Below are 17778 nucleotides of genomic sequence, written 5' to 3'. Positions count from 1 at the left end.
GTTTTTATGAGAAATAAGAAGGAAAAAATTTTATATATATATATAACAGTTTTAATTCGAGAAGAAAATATATGTAGATAAAACACCAGATAATAAAGGTAAAGAGAAAGAGATACAATACAGTGCTTTATGCCGATGGTAGAGGAACCCTAATCCTTCCCTTGATTCACTTAGTCAAGAGAAGTAATCAGGATCTGAAATAAAAACAACAGAAAACCCTAATTTTTCCTTGATTCACTTAGTCAAAGGAAAAAATTAGGCAAAATAATTGGAACGACAGCGGAAGAATATAGAACAAAGGTTTTAGATGAAACCCTAACCCAGAACGAACAAACAATCCGAAAATTACAACCCCAGGGTTCCGAAGAGGAATACGTCCTGGATTCAATTAGATCTATCAATCACCGATTTTGACAACTTGGCTTTGATACCATGTAAAAAAATTATTATTGATTCAGATTATCAATATTTAATCAAGAACAGATGCAGATATTATTATGATTAAGTAATAGAAATTATTGTTATTACAACCAGATCGAAAAATAATCATCAATATGATGATTATAATACAGAGAAATTATATATATCGATGTGATATATATAGATACAGAATATGAATATTTGAGAGAGAATAATATCGATCAATAATAGATGCAGAAAATATATGATTCCCGATTAACCCTAAATCTGATATAAGCAGGTTTATATATATCTTCAAGTTACAGAATCAGCCCCTTATTTTCTTCTTCTTTACATTCCTTTCTCAACTTGAGTATCCAGAAATAGTCCTTTGTCTTCATCTTTTTTACACTTGTAGTCCTACACATCTAAACAACATAAATAAGTAAAGGTGAACTTGTAACCTTTAGAACATATAATATAGGAAATACACAAAGTGTAGGGCTGTAAGTTACACTGCCATTTACAACTTTTACACCAAAATGCAATCAAACAAAGAAGAATTGGAAGGTAAAATAACTGAAACATAAATTTATCACCTCATTAAAACCTTGCAATGGCACACATCATAGATACGGCCATGGAATGCATTTTATATTGGTGAATAATCTGGATATTAACAATGATCTTAATAGCTAAATATTGCTATCATAATCTGATTAACCGATATCAAAGATAGTCATATACTAAGATGATAGAGAGACACAAGAATACTATGTTTGGACACATCCTATTTTTATGGTTTGTAAATACTTAATTAGAGACACATTCATCTAAAACACTCAGATTACGTTACATCCAGGTTTCAACGTTGTGTATACAATGAATATTCAAGTTAGTGCTTCTTTTACTCAAACTTTGAAAGTTGAATCTTTGATAGGACCTAAACCACAAATATATACATCGATAATGAAGTTAACACCACCACCAGTTCGATCACTATTACCTAACATATATATGCATACGGAAAATAAAAATATATAAAAAAAATAAGAAAGTTGACTTACAAAGGAGAATGAATAAATTTTGTATCTTTCCTCTGCATAAAAACAAACTACTAATCAAAAAATGAATCTCAAAGAAATAAAGGCAAATACACTTTACCAATCAAAAATTACACAGCGTAAGACAAAGCTTACTTATTATCATAGCAAATCGGCGGCCCATGTGGTATTGATGATGTATTGGGGTGATGATGAACCCTAAAAACCCACCAGATAGCAGCCGCCTTGGTGGGTTTTAGAATGGTATCCATGGGGCGGTGATGATGCATCGGGGGCTGAACCCACCGACGTGATAACCCAAACTTTCAGACGATGATGGTGGTGATGAAGAGGATTCTGGCGTATTTTAAAAGAAGTACCAGATCCGGTGATAACGGCGGTGTGGAAGAAAAATCCGGCGAGGATAATGAAACCTACGCGATCTGGCGAGGAGGGTTAACGGTGAGGTCATGGGAAAAAGGGATAAACTGAGCGTGTGTGTGTGTTTCATTTTGCAGGGGAATAGGAAAAACATTTGGGGGTATCTCAATCAGAAGAAGATAAAAAAAAAAACTGCCCATGGTATCCCGACTATATTTTTGGTAACCCGACCAGATTATTAATGACAGGAGCCCCGTTTTTACTCTACCAAATTTGCCATTACAAACATGAGGGCCCACACTATTTTGGTTGGGATATCAAAAATTTTGGTTGGAATACAACATCCGTAAAAAAAATGTCCAAGAGTAAAATTGATATTTTAAAGGCAGAATCATTTAATACTTGAGATGGGATTTTCTCAATAAGGTATTAAAGATAAAGATAACCGTTACTCTCAATTTAGGCTATAATGGTTCATTACCCCGTTTAAGTATTCATTACCTTTACTTTTTCTAAACAAGCATGATTATTTATTATATTACTCATTCCCCATTTTACATACCCTTTACCAAGCACCCCTTAATCATTATAGTTATAGAAAATGGGATAAATTTTGATTATCAGCTACATGTTTATATGAACATTTTACAATAATCCACACACACTAAGATTACTATTTAGGCACTTCATATTTGGCAATTTGTAGAAATACGTCATACATTTGCTTAGAAAGAAACCAATATAGTTGTCACGAGCTAGTAGGGATGGCAAATAAAATCATATTCGATGAGAAAATTCGAAACCTGATATTTTTGGTCCGGGTTCGGTTCCATGGATGATTTTAAATGAAAATCTGCATACTCACCCCGTATACCTGAAACCACCCTGAACCCGTATACCTGACTCGGATATATATATATATAATTTATATAAAACAGTAGGAATCCAAGCATTATAAACCATCCTATTTAACTTATAGCTATTTTTAAACGTTGTCACATAAGATTTATCCTATGTGGCATCTCCATGTATTTTTTCAATATATATATACCCAAAATAAAATAAAAGTCAAATTTCTTTCATATTTATCGAATCAAATCTTATCAAAAAACAGATGGCTAATTAAATATATTAATATTTTGACTTGGACGTGTATCTCATAATAATATAATATGATTTGATTAAGTATTTAGTTATTTTAAGGTCATAGTACAATAATAATTTTATAGATTTCATTGCATATTGGATATTTTTTTTCTCTATAAACTTTATGGTAAAATACGTATAACAAATAGTGCATCTTTCAAATAAAATTAGATCTATATAATGATGTTGTAATTATTGAGTTATTTATTAGTCAAACACAATATTAATTCTTATAATTTATAATTTGTCAAATATAATAATATACAATCAAAAACTCACTTTCTTAAACATCTATTTGAAATAACCGCACATGGTGCGGGTAAAAAAAAACGCTCGTTAATTATATAAAAATAGTATATTTACATCTTAAGCATATTCTTATCGGTTCGTAGAATACATATCGAATACATAGTTGAATCACAAAATACTAAAGTTTAACACTTCAGCCTCTCATAAATTAAATACAAAGTTAACTTTTTTTTTGTGTTGATGTCAGTGTAAGTTACGATATACAGTCTATAAGCGGAAGTCATAAATCAAAATGCACTTGTACATTTTGCTCCAAAGTCACTCAGTAGTTTTTTTTTTTTTTAATTCCAAATGTTAAAAACCAATCTTGATTTTGAAAAAAATAATAGTGATAATGGATCCTTAATTACTCGTAGGGAAATCCATTACCTGACAATTAATAAATAAACAGGAACCCGTCAGATGGGTCCGAACATGGGCCCGTAAATTTTAGTAGGGTCCGAAATTATCTAAACCTGACCCATACACGATCTGTTACCATCCCTAGTCACGAGCATGGGACACCCAAAAGGTAACTCCTTTTCTGCTACATTAATATGGAAGACATTAACAACTAAACAAATCTGCTAGCTATTGTTATGAATTAAAAACAAATCTGCTAATTATTATAAATATAAGAATATGAAAACGATAAGGAAGCAACAAGATAAGCGATCAAATCATCAATTTGTAAGGAGACAAATTTATTATACCAAAGCTAAAAAATGTACCTTATAATAGTAGAAATAATATCAAACATATGCTAAATATTTCAATTATAATATGAAATAGGTAGTATTATAGGTATTTTTATAAAAATGATTGGTTATATGCTCTGTTTTTCCCCCCATATATTTGTCATGACAAAGCTAAAAAAAAAATGAAAAAACTATTACCATTATTTTTAAAATCTTACTATATTTACACTGAATTATATATTTACACATTCAAAAATTGAAAAGTCATATATCATCACACATTATATGTTTTTTTTTGAACAAACACATTATATGTTCTAGTTATTCTAAAGGTATATGTCAGATAAAAGTGGTTGTAGCTTTTAATTGTAGCTGTCAGGTGTAATTTATTTAAGAGTTTTTTGTTTAAAATAAAAAGTTAAAGCTCTTGAAAAGTTCTCTTGAAAAGCTTGTGTCAAACATAGCCATAAACAAAAATTGTTAGCTAAAACTTTTATTTTTTAAAAGTGTTTGATATAGTAGGTGTAGTTGGAACTTTCAGAAGTATCTATGTAATATTTAAATTAAAAGCTTTATCCAAAACTAAAGCTTCTAAAACACTATTTCAAGTTGCGTTTTATTGTGAATTTTTTTTTATTAAAAATGTTATATCTATTTACATTTAAACAAAGACTTTAACACAATATAAACTTTATAATTAAAATTAAAAACCAAAACTATCAAAAGAACTATTCAAAGCATGTCATAATAAGTACTCGTAGTAAAAAAAAAATAGAATCCAATACAAATTCACACCATTAAGAGGGTGTTTGGGAATGCGTTTTGAAGTGATTATCTAATTATTACGTTCGTAAAACGCAAATAATCTAAAAAAGTGTTTGTATGAAAAAGTGATTATCTGCTATGAAAACGCAGTTTGAAGAAGCATGTACCTATCCACTTTTTCAAAACGCAGTTTTGAAAACGCATAATCTACTTTGAAAACGCAAAATCTTTTTTGTAATCACAATAACAAACACCCCTTAAGAATGAACCAAGCTCCATGCACGTGCAACATTTCAAAAAACAAATCAAAAATGGAAAAGAAATTTTTTTTCTTTTTGTCTGGATCTAGGGTCTTAGAAAAACAGGTCGGCGATCTCGGTTCATATGATTCCCTCTCTTTCTCCTTCACTCCCGCTTCCGCTTCCTTTCACTTATTCTAAATTCTTATAAAACCCCCTTCTCTCTAAACCTGCATATACATACAACGGTACGTTCTATCTCTATATATATTTCTCCAGAAATAATAATAAATAAATAAATAAAATATTGCACACTTTCTTTGAGGTATAATTTCATCATCCAATTTCTTTTAAATATCTTGTATAATTTTTTATTTGATTTCAACTGCAGGTCTATTTTTTTAGTGTTTATTGTTATTTATCTTTGTATTTTTAAATTTGAAGTTAAATTATGTATTAATTTAATTTTTTTTATCTACAGATTTTAATTTATGTTATTTTGCAGGCTGATTAGGTTAATTACTATGTAGATTTTTGCATTTCTTGATGTATATATATATATATATATTATACGTCTGTTCCATAAAAATGTACTCCCTCCGTCACATTAGAAGTGTCATACTTTAAATATTCAAAGTCTTTATTTTTAATCTTTGACTTTAAATATATTTTTTTGTATTATATAAAATTTGATAAAAGTTATACCATTAAAAAACCCCCTTAAAACACAATTATTTCATAATTTTGATCAAGTATTATCTAACACAAATAAAGTTATTTAAGGTCAAAGTTGCAAATGTTATACTTTGAAAACTAAAAACATGACACTTATAATGGGACAAAAGGAGTATAAATTTTGGTATGTATATCTCTCTTTCTCACACACACACCTTATCAAACCATGACCACTCCTAGTGTGCCACCTGCATATTCATTCATTGCAAACCAAAATTCACAAAATTTTCTCTCTTTTTTTATTTCTTTATATCACAGCAGGGAATAAGCAAGCCAGAGACACCAAGATCCATCATAAAAAATGTAACATCCGCCATTTTGACTGGTCAATGCTAGCAAACTGATAAATTAGAAATTAGTCAAATTTAAGTAAATAAACTCTTGTAAAGAAAAGGTAGGCATGTGAATAGTCATTAGGAGTGTAATTTAAAAATATGCAATATTGTGTCAATGAAATATCTGAACAATACTCGAGTTAATAGTTTTAACTAAACGAATCAATTGTCGAGCGAAACTGGAACTAGCTTTGAGAGTGCTTTGGGTGGAACAAAATCCCCCCAAACCCCCTCCCCACCTCTCATTTCTCTTATCTCTTCACACAAAACACACACACACTTTCTCTCTTTTTCTCTCTAAAACACAAGAACACACACACAAACACCATTTTCTTCCTCCCCCTTCTTGGATCCGAAAATTTAGGGTTTTGTAGCATCAAATTGTTAATTAATCATTGTATAATAATAACCTCTTGCAAAAGTTTAAGATTTTTGGGTTATGTGAATGTTCATCTTCTCCAAGAGCTTCAAAACCGGATTTTTAGCTTCGGGTCAATTTGGTAAATGTTCTTTGGCTCAAAATGTTCCCCTTAACTAGTAGAGTACTTCCTTGTTATAGATCTAAACGATGGGCGGTCGATTTGAGTGTAAAATGGTTATTTTTGCTTAAAAACGGGTTTTGGATTAGATCTTGAGAATTAGGAAGTGGGTTTTGTTTAAGAGTTGATTTTTACACTTGTTTATACTTTTAATGCATTGTGGTAAAGTTTAAAGCTTCAGTTTTGACGTTCGGTTCATCAATTTCATGTTTAAAATTCAGAGTTGCGACTTAACGCCTATTACAGGCTGTAATGGCTGTTAAGGACTGTTTCTATCAACATTTTACAACGTCTACAACTTTTGAACCGTAAGTCCGTTTTTGACGATTCAAGCGGCCACTGAAGCGTAAATGAGTCTACTTTCCAATGGTATAGGCCTCTGAGTTCAGAACATAGTTTGAACAAATCGAAAGTGTTGATAAAGCAATAGTGGTCATGTCCCGATGGGTCATTTTGAAACAAAACGTAACGATTCCACCTTGGTTGGATCAAAGCCTTATAAAATGGATATAATAGAGCTTTTATAGTAATATTAGGTCAATATTGATTGGACCTCACCTCTTGATATGCTTAGAACTAATGTGATACGTGTATGATATGTTTCAGCTATCGTGGACGTCGGTTCTACTTCCTTTCATCTTGGGCTTGTCATTACTCGTCGCAGGTGAGTTCCATAGCTCCTTACTCAATTGAGATTCAAGCTGAGAAGTGTACACATACGGTGCTTGTTTGATTGTTTGGTTAATTTGATTGACGACTTATTGTTTGATTGATTGATCGATAGTTTTGATTGATTGATTGATTGATGGATAGTTTTGATTGATGGATAGTACTGATTGATTGTTTGATCGATGGATGGTCTTGATTGATTGAATGATGGATTTATTGACACGTTTGGTTGATTACGCATATGATTGTGATATTGTGATTATTTAGGATAGATGTACCTACATGGAAGTCGGTTATACCTTCAAAGAGTTTGAGATGTGGTGGGAAGGCTGCGGGAGATCCTATATATAAGCATCGAAAACTCGTTGAAAGTAGAATCCTCTTAAGTGTACGTACGTATAGCTTTGGTTGGTTGATGATTGATGGATTGTGATTGAGGTAACACGCATTGTTGGTTATTGATGAGATGTTCGTAGCCCCAAGCTAATGGGATACATGAGCGGGAACGTACACACCCCTTTTGCATGGGAAACGTGTGAGAGCTCATTCGCTCCCCGGGGTACGTAAACACACATACGTATTGATATGGTTATTGATGAGACGTACGCAAGCTAATTGGAAACGTGAGCGAGAACGTACGCACCCCTTTTTGAATGGGAAACGTGTGCAAGGCCGTTAGCTCCCCGGGGGACTTGTACACTTTTAGTGATGGTTGAGACACACACGATATACACTCATGCATTGCTTGATCATGTCGCATGCACATATACTTTATGCATTCCTTATTGCTTCACATACTCTTTGATGTTGACTAGCATTATACTCGTGCGTTGCGGCGGATACCATGGTTCATGCTTCTCATGTCGCGATTACCAAAAAACGTAAGCGTGGACAATTGATTACGCAACATCATACAATAATGTGTATTTTGTTTATATGAATTATTGTCAGATATCTCAAGTGACTATCAAAACAATGAAAAGATATTAAAAAAAAAAGATATTTAAAAAAAAACATGGTCGTTCATATATTGTTGCAAAAGGTTGTATTTACATGATTATGTCAAAGAAGAAAGATTTTGGGGAATTAAGGAATTGATAATCAATTAAAAAAAATAATTACCATATATGGATAATAATTTAATAAGAATGTAAGTGAAATAGGCACGCATAGGCTGTTAGTTCACATGGTATTTTGTTTTCTTTAATTTGTGTGAGGGCATTTCTGACATTTCCCTGTGTAACTTTCAACAGGGGGCTATAATTTTTAATAGGTAGTATAGATATTACTCCTGCATAATTGGGGCACGCATTCCTCGTCATTGTTGATACACTATTGGCTTGTTATGTGACGAGGTTTACTGTCGGTTTACCTATCTTACTTGACTTTGTGCCTTATAAAGGCTACCTGTATGACATTACTTAATTTTCCTTATACATATTGTGATTGTTGTTGATGGTTCCTTGTGATCCATTACTACGAACTCACCAACCTAGTGTTGACTTTGTTTAGTACACCTTTTCAGATAATCAAGAAATTCTTAAATGTGAAGTTTGATAGATACTTATGTTGGACTCGGGCTTGGACTTTTGTGGATCAAGGATTTATTCGCCCATTGCTTTACTTTATGCTTAGGATCGATAGTCATCGTTTGATTGTGCATTTGTACTTTATATTGAGGTTGGATTCACCGGATTCCTTTTATTCATTTAGACTTCTTCTACATTAATTCCATGCATACGCTATATCTTTTCCGTAGCATTTCGAGCCTAGCACAGGGTGTTTAAAAAAACTTTAAAATCATCTTCAAAACATCCATAATTCTTCACACATATTTCATTTTCTTTTGGATCCACAACAAAAAGGTTAAAAGAAACACTACAAGGTTACATCTAAAGCATACTTATAATCATTTCTTATATTCATTCTTGCAAGAAAAATTCAAGAAACAAGTTTCCTTTCTCTGTTTTTCCTTTGATGCGCAACAATCCACTAAGAACACAAGCCAAAATGCTTAAATCTTTTGATAACATGTGTACAAACAAAAGTTTCCATATGCTTTCTAAATAAATTTCCATTCTAACAGGTTCATGTACCTATGTGTAACTTATATAGAACCGCCTCTTTCTAGCAGCTCTATAACTGAGATCCAGAGGAGAAACCGGTCCACAAATTTGAGAAATTTATTTATGGCATCTGATATCTTCATCAACGATCTATCTATCAAGGTTCCAACCATGGTTTCCCCGTTTAATTTTGGAACAAGTAAGTAGTTCAGTTCATTATTTAGGACTTGACAAATTGGGCGTTTTAGGAGGGTTTTTTAATCGGTCTAAATGGGCTGATTTGGGTTTTGTATAAATGACCTTGATTCCGAAGTCTCTATTATACCTAGAGCCGACAATTTCGGACACGGATCTGTTAGCACGACACGACACGACCTGGTCTTAACAGGTTTCGTCTTTGACCTTAACAGGTTTCGTGTCTTAACATGTCTGCAATTGCATGGGTCGTTTCTTCCATTCGTGGTAAGCATGTGTATTATTTCTTGTATTTCCATATCACATCTTGCAATCTTATTGTTGAAGATTTGTTAACAAGACACACAAATCAACTAGTCATTTAAATACTCACTCAATGTGTACAGTTTCCTCATATCCCATCGGGCTTTCGCATCACCAAACCTAATGTCCAACAACCTCTCACCTCCTTCAGGCTTTGTCCCCGATCTCTGTTTCTTGGATTGTATAGGTACTGTTCCTATCCATTCCAGAGAATTATGCACCTTTTTCATGCAAAGGTTGAATTGTCTGGATTTACTTGGGGCAGTTTCTTCCCTTCATATCAAAATTTAAAACGGGTACAACTGCTGCGGCTATTGGAATTTGCTTCCTCACGCGTTCGGGGATATTATTAAGGCCTCGACTTTCACAGTTATGATGTATAACCTGTTATCAAACATAAGAAATGAGATACAATAAACAAAAACCTAATGGCAACATCAAAACACAAACAAACTTACATCATCTATTCTCAAATTCTTAAAAAACTTGATATAGTCTTCTCTTGAGAGTTAGTTGTGCATATCTTGCGAGGACCTAAATAGTTGTTTTGTTCACTCTTTCATGAGAGGGAGCTCAGTTGGAAGGAAATCTGTCATCACACCCATCAAAGTCACAAACTTTGGAATTATTTCACATAGAAAGACATGTATGTTAAAATAAATCAATCAATAAAATGGGCTTGGGTATCTGAGGAAATTGTCTAGTTACTCCTTTAAAAAGAATGATATGTACCGACTAATTAAAAGAGAGAAACAGATAACACACAACAAGTAGCACCAAAGAAACAATAATTACATTATAGAAAAACGGGATTCAAGTTCCCACAACTCCTAAATTGGATTAGAGTTCCAACCACACCTAATTTAATAAAAACCTTGATAATCAACTAACTAAAACATTTGGGACACAACCCTTACCTATATAATAAAAACGCCTAACTAACTTGACTTCGTACTAAATACCAATTATAATTACTCCCTCCGTCCCATTTTAGTTGTCAAGTCGACCATCTTTTACTGTAAATAACTTTGTTTGGATTTTTAATGTAATTTTCGTCCATATAAGTTTTATCAACTAACATATAGTACAAACAAAGTTATTTATGGTCAAAGTTAGTCAACTTGACAACTAAAATGGGACGGACCATGTGAGTTTTATTATTCAAGGTTGTGGTTGGTAGTCGGTTTTGTATGTATGAGCTGCTATGAAGTCAAGGGTAGTTAAGTGTCGAGTTGCAGAAGTTATTTAATTATAATTGTTATTTAGTACTAAGTCAAGTTAATTAAGCATTTTTGTTATTTAGGTAAGGGTCAAGTCCCAAATGTTTTAGTCAGTTGATTATCAAGGTTTTTATTAAATTAGGTGTGGTTGGAACTCTAATACATTTTAGGAGTTGTGGGAACTTGAATCTTGTTTTTCTATAATGTAAGTACTGTTTCTTTGGTGCTACCTGTTGTGTTATCTATTTCTCTCTTTTTAATCAGTTGGTATATATCATTCTTTTTAAAGGTGTAACTAGACAATTTCCTTAGATACCGAAGCTCATTTTATTGATTTATTTATTTTAGTATACAGGTCTTTCTATGTGAAATGATTCCGAAGTTTGCGACTTTGATGGGTGTGACGAGAGATTTCCTTCCAACCGGGTTCCCTCTCATGAAAGAGTGGACAAAACAACTATTTAGGTCCTCACAAGATATGCACAACCAGCTCTCAAAAGAAGACTATATCGAATTTTTTAAGAATTTGAGAAGAGAAGATGTAAGTTTGTTTGTATTTTGATGTTGCCATTAAGTTTTTATTTTTTGTATCTCATTCCTTATGTTTGATAACAGGTTATACATCATAACTATGAAAGTCGAGGCCTTAATAATATCCACGAACGCGTGAGGAAGCAAATTCCAATAGCCACAGCAGTTGTACCGGTTTTAAATTTTGAGATGGAGGGAAGAAACTGCCCCCAAGTAAATCCAGAGCGATTCAACCGTTGCATGCAAAAGGTGCACATTTATCTAGAGTGGATGAGAACAGTACATGTACAATCCAGGAAACAGAGGTCGGGGACAAAGCCTGAAGGAGGTGAGAGTTTGTGGGACATTAGGTTTGGTGATGCGAAAGCCCGATGGGATCTGAGGAAATTGTTCACATTGAGCGATTATTTATGATGACTAGTTGATTTGTGTGTCTTGTTAATATATCTTCAACTCATGTTCTGTACAAGAATAATACCATGGTGCCAACTCACGAAGATGGTGACCTGTGTTTTTTGTTAACATTTTCTCTTTACACTAACATGTTGTTTTTGTTGCTATCTGAAGAGGCCGATGAAGATAAATTCGATGAAGATGAGCCTTTGGAGTAACTATGGAAAAGATTACAAGCAAAGAAACAGAGGTCATAACTCTTCTACTATATAAATTGCCTACTATTATACGTTTGGTTTTTTCTAACAATGTCTTATTGTTTTCACAATTTTCAGCTGCCTTGTAGCTGAACAATCAATCTCTAGAACATCCCATCGAACACACACCCCAACGCCACTTCTACTACCACCCCCTCCAGTTTAGCAACAGACATCTATACATATCGTTATCATAATAACATACCCACCACTTTCGTTGATCTAGACTTGATAAACCCCACGGACATCTTGAAGAACGGGGTCGTGTCGTTTTTAGGAATCGAGACTTCGACGATGTGGTGATGTAAGAAAAGTAGGCTGCTGGCATGTAATCCTTTAAGCTCCAATTTTATATGAACTCGCTCATGTTTGTGTAAAGGATTCGGTCAGGTAATTGGTGTTTTTGTTCATGTTTATCTTTGATTCTTGCTGTTTTTTCTACAAAGGAGTATACCAACCAATACTTGTGTGTCTTGATGTTGAGTTCCAATCGTTTTAATAATCAAGATTTAATTTATAATAGACATATATCCTACATTTTATGATTAATTGATTCGTATTACAAGTAGATCTAGATACAACATTATATATATTGTAAATCTAGATATAGCATTACAGCCACATCATATATCTGCATACTTCCTTTGAGGTATAATTTCATCATCCAATTTCTTCTAAATTTCTTTTTTGGGTAATGGGATACCCCGATGATTTTATAACAACACGTAAGTAATGTTCGGTACAAGAAATGTGACAGAGTATCACATTCGTTTCTTCTAAATTTCTTGTATAGTTATATTTTTTATTTCAACTGCAGATCTATTTTTTGCAAGAAAAATATAAGAAACAAGTTTCCATTCTTTATTTTTCCTTTGATGCGCAGCAACCTACCAAGAAGACAAGTCAAAATGCTTAATTTCCAATTTACCTAGATCTAAATCTTTTGATAATGTGTACAAACAAAAATTTTCATATACTTTCTAAATAATTTTCCATTCTAACAGGTTCATGAACCTATGCGCAACCTATATGTAAACGCCTCTTCCTAGCAGCTTTATAAGTGAGAGTCAGAGGAGAAACCGATCCACGAATTTGAGAAATTTATTGATGGCATCCGATTTCTTCATCAACGATCTATCTATCAAGTTTCCAACTATGGTTTCACCGTTTAATACTGAAATAAGGTAATTTTTAATCATTTTATCATTCTTCTTTTTAGTTAGGGTGTAGGGTGTGGAACTTAGTATGCCCACGGTTTGGATGAAACCGATTGGGAACACCATTTAATCCTTTTCCGTTTATATTTGGTTTGAGTGTGTTTGGTTAATTGGAAGCTTTGGGAACGCCATTTTGACCGTTCATCGTTTTTCTTTTGTTTCTTTGTTATTGCTACAGATTATTAAAATTAAAATCTCTTATATGAATAACATGTACGAGATTTGTTAAAATCTCAATCCCAAAGAACTGTTAAACAAGTAAGTAGTTCAGTTCATTATTTAAAATTTGACAAATTGGACGTTTTAGGAGGGTTTATTAATCGGTCTAAATCGGCTGATTTGGGTTTTATATAAATGACCTACTTTCCGAAGTCTATATTTTACCAATAGTTATCTAGTTTTCAATCAAGTTTATTTAGCCTTTTAGGATGTTACGTACATTAAAAATGCACCATATTTTTTGTAAGTTCAAGTCCGTTTGTTTCTATATTCTCATATCACCAGTGAATGATTTATCCAAAATGAACCAGTGGTTTTTTGGGTTTTTTGTGGTCTCTGAATCCTGGTATCATGTAATTTATCTCTTGTACACTCCTTTATTACAGAACTACAAAACAAAACAGAAGATAGGAGGTCGTTTTGAGAAACAATACTTTAACGATATCCAAAGGTATTAATTGTTCAATATCCGACTTTGAAGCGTGAGATCTATGATAACTGAATTAATTTAACTCATGTAGATTTCTGTTTATTTTTTGCAATTAATTTTTGTCTACTAATGTTTTTCACTATAACTGCAGATATGAAAGAAAAAATCAGAGTTATAGCCCGCAAAATTAACCCAAACATCAGCTGAAGAAAAGTTAAAGTACATTTTATGTCCGGGACAAAATGGGCTGAAGAATAGCTAATGGATCAAAATTTAGCTCTTTATTTTCTGTACTGACCATCCTATTCCTATTACACATTCTTTTAAGTACTTTTTATACTATAATATTTTCCAATAAATATAGTTTTAAATGGTTTATAAATACAAAAAATAACATATATTATTTATTTATTATAATATTATCACTTGTTTATTATAATGTTACCGTTTAGCAAAGGATTTTATTATAGTAAACATAAAAGCTTGGTTGATTAAAACTTTAAAAAGATGATGATAAGCCAAACATAACGATCCAATATTAAATGATTAATTTAAGATTTAGTACTATATGGTTATACGTAAAGTTTACAAATTATGATTGATGATGAAACATAGATTTCACACGGATAAGACTTTATGTTTTAGCCTCTTAATTCTTTAAATCTTCATATTTTTGTATATTGTTAACTTAACTTGATAAATATATGTTTCAATCAAATCATCAGTTTATTTACAAAAAGAATAGGTCAAATTATTCTCTCAATTTTATTAATATGCGAAAGTTGATTAAAGCATAACATACGCTACATATATAAAAATGTAATGTTATTCTCATCATCAATACTAAAAGGCACACAAATACAATCATCTTTCTTACAATCTTGTGGAATTACTTTAATTGATACAGATCAATTGTTGTACTGAACTTAATTGAAAATTTTCTTTGGTGATCGAAGTCATTAGTTTTGACGAGGGATGGGAGTAGGTAATGGCGTTCAGTGGTATCGATTAGTCCCGATAATGAATGGAAAATTATGTGAATAGTCGGTATTTAATTAGTGCATGGTATCTCGAAAAAGTAATAGCGTATGTTTTAAGTTTTCTTCCAAACTTCTCATTCCCCTTAATTATTCTTTGGAGCTCCTTGCTTGGTTTTCTAACGTCTTAGTCATGACCCGGTTTGGTCTCGACCATTGGCAACCATCATTGCATCGTCGGGTAGTTATATGCATGGACGGAGCTACTTTGGGGGCAGTGGGGTCAGCTGCCCCCACTCCAAATTTGGTACAATGTAATTTTTCAAAATTTAAATGACATGTTTATAATTTTTTTTTCTAAAAATAATAAAATTAAATAGTAGGATATACATAATGTTACATCCGTTGTTATAAACTTATTCTTTGAAAGTCATAGGTCATCGAAGCATTAATGTTGAGATAAATCTTTTCATAGACAGAATAAAAAACTTGAATTGTTTTGATTTTTAATCGAAAGAATGAAGAAAGGTTAAAGAAAAAGTTTTCTTTGTTTGATTAAGTAAATGTGTGGTACGTCGTTTGTGAAAAAAATAATTTCTTTCCAATTATTATATATATTTATTACGAACAATTAATTATAACAATGATAATATATAGTCATGTAGGAAAGATGTATACACAAGCTAATTATTAAATATTAGATATATTTTTGACTTTTTGCATTATGATAGAATATGTTTAATTTCATTCAACAAGACCTCGTCCGACGCGTGCGGCCTTTTTTTTCAAAATAAACTTGCATTTTAAAATATGAGTGTTACACCCGGTGCGAGAACGAAATTCTTTTGAGGGTTAAGGTTTTTTATATTCTCAAATACGACTCTTATAAGTATGACAAATAACTTTTAAAATAGCCCCTCACGAAAAATTTTCTGGCTCCGTCTCTGGCTATATGGATGTCCAGTGGCACAAGTAACCAAATTCCCAGACACGATTTCACAAAATAATTAACAATCCTTTTCAATGTTTTCATCACAACATAACCTACATAATGTAATGCAGTGCTTGCGATATTGGCCCTAAATTCTATTGTTTTTGGTAATTATGTCTATGTGTGCTATATTACTTAATTGAACGTTTTGATAGCCTTTAAGGTTCCTACTTATTTTCGTAAGTATGCATTGTCTCAAAGGTCTTAATTTCCCTTCACTTTTATACGGAGTATTTAATTTTCTTAACAGAACCTTGAAATAAAAAATTTTCAACAAAAGTCATTACGTGACATATAAAAGTAAAAAATTGAATATAGCATTGAAGAATCAAAGAAATCCCAACAAATAAAGTAGGACTTGTCTACTAAAGCATCGAGTTACAAGTTGTGAGTTCTAAGTAAATACAGTACTACTTTAAATACTCCGTTTGATTTAATTTTGGGCTAGCCTAACAAATTTGATTTATTTTTGGGCCACAAAGTTTAATTATGGCTGAACCCAAAACCACAAACATCATTCCAGTACTCTAGTACAGTCTTATTTTCAATCTTTCATAAAAACAATTCTTTGATTACTGGTTTTATCAAATCTTGTTAATTGTTTTACTAATACTTCACAAAAAATGTCATGTCCGTAGAGAATCTCATAATATGTTAGGCGGTGTTTGTTTTTTACATTGGAAATCATAGGGACTCAATTTGTAAACAACAAAAACAATACATGATCTAATCATGATGGATCATGATTAGATTGTAGCTAGGTCGTCAAACTAGAGGCGGTACGAAGAAAAAATCATAGAGGGACAAAATTAAAAAATTCGTGAAATACAAAATGGGTCAAAATGTTAAAAACCTATAAAAAAAAATTTTAAAATCAATAAAAAATTTGAAAATACAAAACAAAATATAAATTTTGAGGAGGACCTTTGCGCCCTTTGCCCCTATGTAGTACCGCCGGTCGAATATGAAATGGTATTAAGTTTTCAAAACCAAACATAATGTTGCAAATCCTTCCAAAAAGCAGATGGCTATTGGAGGGGTCATCATTAATTTTATCTTCATTTTGAAGCAAGGAGAAGTCTTTAAACAGAATCCATAAATTGAGCTGACATTTTCAGTTAGTTGCACTATTATTTTTTTTGTTCCAATCAGTTAGTTGCACTATTATGGTGAATTAATTGAAGGCTTCAAGTTTCTGACTTCTGACAGTTAAAAATGCTTAAAGTTATCCCCATAATATCATTCCTAACTTATCACTTTTTTACTTACATTTTTTCCTGTCACAATTCTCATTTCTTTCAACTTTTACTTTTCTCTTTAACCATTCACTTATCATTTAGTCCCAAATTTTATTTAATTAAAAACACATTATCTTACAATCTTTCACTCTATATCCAATCAAAATGAAAGAAAACAAGAAAAAATATATATAAATAAAAAAGGACCCCACATTTAGTCTTTTTACCTAGGTAATCACAATCACCGTCTTCCCTTCACCTACACTCATCAGCTACACCCCTTAACCATTCACCATTTACAACTTTACTCTTCACCTATCTCTATCACTTACCTTTTTACAAAAGGTCTAATACATTATTAATGTTGTTGCTCGTAATACGAGTATATATTTTACCATACAAACAAAATATCGAGTTACATGGATTACTGGAGATAAATTAGCTCATCAGCTAACACATATATAATCGAATGAATATTAACAAATTCTTATTTGAGTTGTTTAG

At 32.1% G+C, this 17778-nt stretch overlaps 1 long non-coding RNA gene across 2 annotated transcripts; it reads right to left on the bottom strand.

The window, feature by feature from the left end:
* Positions 1-468: 468 nt before the first annotated feature.
* On the bottom strand, positions 469-1977 carry LOC122605712. Of its 2 annotated transcripts, none has more exons than XR_006324689.1 (3): positions 1599-1977; positions 1467-1498; positions 469-827 (listed from the first exon to the last, which is right to left on the bottom strand). It is a non-coding gene; the product is annotated as an uncharacterized LOC122605712 (long non-coding RNA). The 2 variants fall into 2 exon arrangements; XR_006324690.1 differs by having other exon boundaries at positions 469-819.
* Positions 1978-17778: the final 15801 nt, after the last annotated feature.

This window comes from Erigeron canadensis, chromosome 6 (genome assembly GCF_010389155.1).
Source record: "Erigeron canadensis isolate Cc75 chromosome 6, C_canadensis_v1, whole genome shotgun sequence".
NCBI classification, from domain to species: Eukaryota; Viridiplantae; Streptophyta; class Magnoliopsida; order Asterales; family Asteraceae; genus Erigeron; species Erigeron canadensis.
The sequence above is the reverse complement of the archived record's forward strand: the minus strand, read 5'-3'. Positions and strand labels throughout refer to the sequence as shown.